Raw genomic sequence first — 4,345 nt, forward strand, 5'->3', positions numbered from 1 at the left:
ATCAAGAATTGGAAAGTTGAATGAAATAAAAAAAAAATTTCTATTTAATCAAATATATTAAGTATTAACATAGTATAAAAATAATATGTAATGTAATGTAATGTAAAATAAAATAAAATAAAATAAAGTTAAAGTATGTTAAAATAAAAATTAATTTAGAATTTTATCATTTATTATTATTTTAAAAAAATAATTTTAATTATTTATTTTTATTTAATTCATTTTTTAAATTTTATTTATTCTTTTTAAAAAAAATTTGATTAAAATTAATTTTTAAAGAATGAGTCAATCACATTCTCATTTACAAACAATAATAATTGATCGGGAAAAAAAAGTAATTATAACAAGAACCTAAAAAGAAGTAAGTTTACCTAAACTATTAAATGTTTTTAATATAAAATGATATAAAAAAAAATTAAAAGGTAAAACAAATATTTATTCAAAAAGAAATATAAAATGTAAATGGTCCTATTTCTTTCTTTCGGCTCAGAAAGAAAATAAACTAACGAGGGTTATATTGAAATTTAACTCTTCTGTATTTGTTTATTTAAGGCTAAAACTAAAACATGTGTAAAAATTTATTTTATTATTATAAGTTTATGCTAACAAGTCAATACAGTTAACGTTAAATTGAATTAATTTCTTCGGTAATATTTTAAATTTAGAAGATATTATTATGCACGTTTTTTTTTCGATTTGGAATTTATACTTGATAATAAAAGAGTGTAATAAAATGTTGATTTAGATTATCGATATCGAAACCATTAGTTATATAATTTAGTATACAATGCGATGAAATCGTGTGTGGGTGAATTGTTTTAAAGGTCATTGAAATTTTTTTGTTATAAAATAAATATTGAAAATATTAAGATTAGACATGTAGGAGTGTAATACTTGAACCGTAGTCGTGCATTATTCAAGATTTTTGTAAAAGATAGGAAGAATAATTTTATTGCAGGAATAGGTCCAACTTTTTATTCTTTATAACATGATTTGTACTCATATTATTGGGGGGGGGGGGATATTTTATTATCTTTAAAATAATATTTATGATAATTAATAAAGACAGGGGGGGGTCAGCTTTCCAGCACTTTGTGAAAAGGAGTGAAAAACAAAAAGAATATTGGCAATGTTTTATAGTTGGTTCAATAATATCAAATGGAAAGAATAATAATTTTTACAGTTGGAATCCATGGCAAGGAATCAACCATTTAATTACACAATCAATGTGGTCGTGCACTTAATTTGAATGTGTTTTTTTTGTTAATTCATTTTTCACTTAAAGAAATTTGATGACATTGTGCAGAAAATTAATACTTATAAGTTTATTTAGCTTTTACCAGAACTAAGAAATATTTTTTAATCGTTTTTTTATTTTATTAATGCTTAGGTTTAAAGTACAACATCTTTGGAAAACCTTCACAAACATTCATCAAATTATAAAATATAATATACCCCTGACATCCTCAACTAGTGATCTGCATCGGGCCTAATTTTTAAAACCCGCCCCGATCCGAAATTTTTTTTTAAAAATTTGCTGCCCCGGTTCGAACCCGAATATTTTTAAAAAAATTTACCGGCCTGAATTTATTTAAATATAGAAATTAATATTTATAATTAATTAAAATAAAAGACATATGTTATATGACATCAAGTTTCTATAAATAAAATCAAATATTTTTATTTTACATAAAAAATTCAATATTAAATTAATAAGTTTTGTTATATTTAAAAATATTTCCAAGGCCCGACAGACCCGGCCCGAATTTTTCAAAAAAATATTAGGCCGGACCCGAACCCGATTTTTTTAAAAAAAATTAGGACCGAGCCGGGTACGGGCCGGGTCTACTTTTGCAGATCTCTATCCTCAACACCTATTGAATTGGTGTTCAGTACAGAAAAAGAAATACAAAATTTGTTTATCAGACCACAAACTATAATGAATAATCATACTCATAAATATTATAAAAACAATAATCAGAAAAAAAAAATCATTTCTTTAAATTTTGGGATTTGGGTAATAAAGATTATATAGAATGATGATAGGGCAGGCGCGTAAGCAGCGGGAAAAATTATGCTTATTTTATATAATATGTTAAAGTTAAATCACAAGCAGTCAATTCGCCACTTATTCAAATCCTGGATGATTATTGTTTTTATAAAAAAATCTCAATAAATCTTTCTAATATTGCAGGAAATTTTTCAAGATAATTTTATATAATTTGACTGATGTTGTTAAAAGAAAATTTTAATAAATATATCTACCAACTAAAATTTTAGAACATATAGTAATTAAAGCCAACAGTTGCAATAACGTCAACATGATAACACACTAGTAGTATAGTACTTGTAATATTATAACATATCCTAAGGAAATCATGAAATATCTAAATTTTATTATTTTTAAAAGTGGAATACAAGCTTTATCATTTTTAAAAGTGGAATACATGAATATGGAGCTTAGAATTAGTAATATTTATGAAATCTATTACAGTAAAATATAAATTTTGAAATAAATTAATCATACAAGGTGTAATTATTTAAAAAAAGAACAAATATATTATATTTTTAACAAAAACGAATAAAAAATTTAAAAGGAGATTTAAGTAAATGATTTGGGCCAATAGTTTTTAAACATTAAATAAATGGACCGAATTATTGTTAATCTAATTTTGTACCACGCTGCCCCTCCATAGGTTAACTTAAAAAATTTTAATCCTTCCTGTACTCGAACCCAGATTTGTGTGATAGGTGATGCCAGCAATCATCGACTATAGCACAGACTCAGACCAAAAGTACCAAAATTATATTATAACCTTTTGTGGTAGTGGCAAACAAAAATTTTTTAGAATACAGGTTTGTTAAGTGATATTTTTGGCACCGTCAAATATAACCACGTGCAAGTTTTATCAGATTGAAAACTTACCATAAATTTTCATATATATTTTTTTTAAAAATAACAATCGAAAAAACGAGTTAATATAAAATTACCTAAAAAGTATTATTTTGAACTTGTAAATATCATTTTTTAGACTTCTAAAAATATCAAGTCAATCTTGCTGATCATTATAATTATCATATGTAAATAAACAAATTAAGAAAAACGGTAAATTATTCAATCGTTGATTTAGGAAATCATTATTTTGAATAGATACTTTCAAATAGTTAACGAGATTTTTGGAAGATTCAAAAAAAAAATATCGATTCTGAGACTCTCAATGGCTGAGGCCAAGTGTTCCTTTTTTAAAAACATTAAAATGTTTTAATTTTAAAAAAGAGGCACAAATTATAAATATTAAAAAAATATACATCTAAAAACATCGGTAATAGGAAAAAAAACCCCTGGAAAAAAAACCCCGGAAAAAAAAACCCCCGGAAAATAAACCCCCCGGAAAATAAACCCCCAGGAAAAAAAACCCCCGGAAAATAAACCCCCAGGAAAAAAAAACCCCTGGAAATAAAACCCCCGGAAAAAAATTCCCCAATAATTTTTTTCCATTTTTATAGAATTTACTTAAGACCGGTCTACTCTTCATAAAAAAATTCTTAAATAAGAAAAACTGATGTTTAAATTGGTACTGGGAAAAAATGCCTCAGTAAAATAACTATGTATTGTAAAAAAAAAATTCTATAGTAAAAATACAATACCATCTTTAAATATGATATTAAATAGACTAAATTTGACAAAACTTAGAAATAAGAAATGTTTAATTTATTGGTAAACCATGATTATGTATATATAATTTTATAATTTATAATAATAATTATATTGGTTGACATCGAATATTGAAGGATATCGCTCTTATAAAATCCGGAAGGCTTCGCACCCCATCACGGTATTCTTCGCAAAGTTTCTTTAGCCGAATCTGGTTGTTAGAACTCTGCGATTTTGTTTTAGATGTCCAACTACCTACGCGCCATCTTTCAAGTTTGGTTTCGTCGGCAGCCACCTCGCATTTCATTTTTTTAATGAGTACCCAGATTGATGGGTGTTTATTACCAACCAGATTAGAAAAACGATGATTCCAACCTTCGCATTGATTATTTGTTCGTTCTTCATCTGAGAGAGTACTCTGATTCACGTTCCAGGTTTCTGGAGGAAATCGAGGCTCAATTCGACGTGTTTGGGATTGAGAATTGCTTCTCATGACATTCCTTGATACTCCATTGACATAATTTTTATCGAAATAATCGAGAATGTCCTTACCATTGCTCGGAGTAACTGATCTAAGGAATGTCATTGCATTATCCATATCACATAACGGAACGAATGCTAAGCCGTCCATCATGCCACAAAAAAACTTAGAGTTTCATCCGTCCTATATTCGCTTTCCAGACCCAGCTA

The sequence above is a fragment of the Gordionus sp. m RMFG-2023 genome, chromosome 1 (assembly GCF_954871325.1).
Source record: "Gordionus sp. m RMFG-2023 chromosome 1, tfGorSpeb1-WG-v2, whole genome shotgun sequence".
Taxonomy (NCBI): Eukaryota; Metazoa; Nematomorpha; class Gordioida; order Chordodea; family Parachordodidae; genus Gordionus; species Gordionus sp. m RMFG-2023.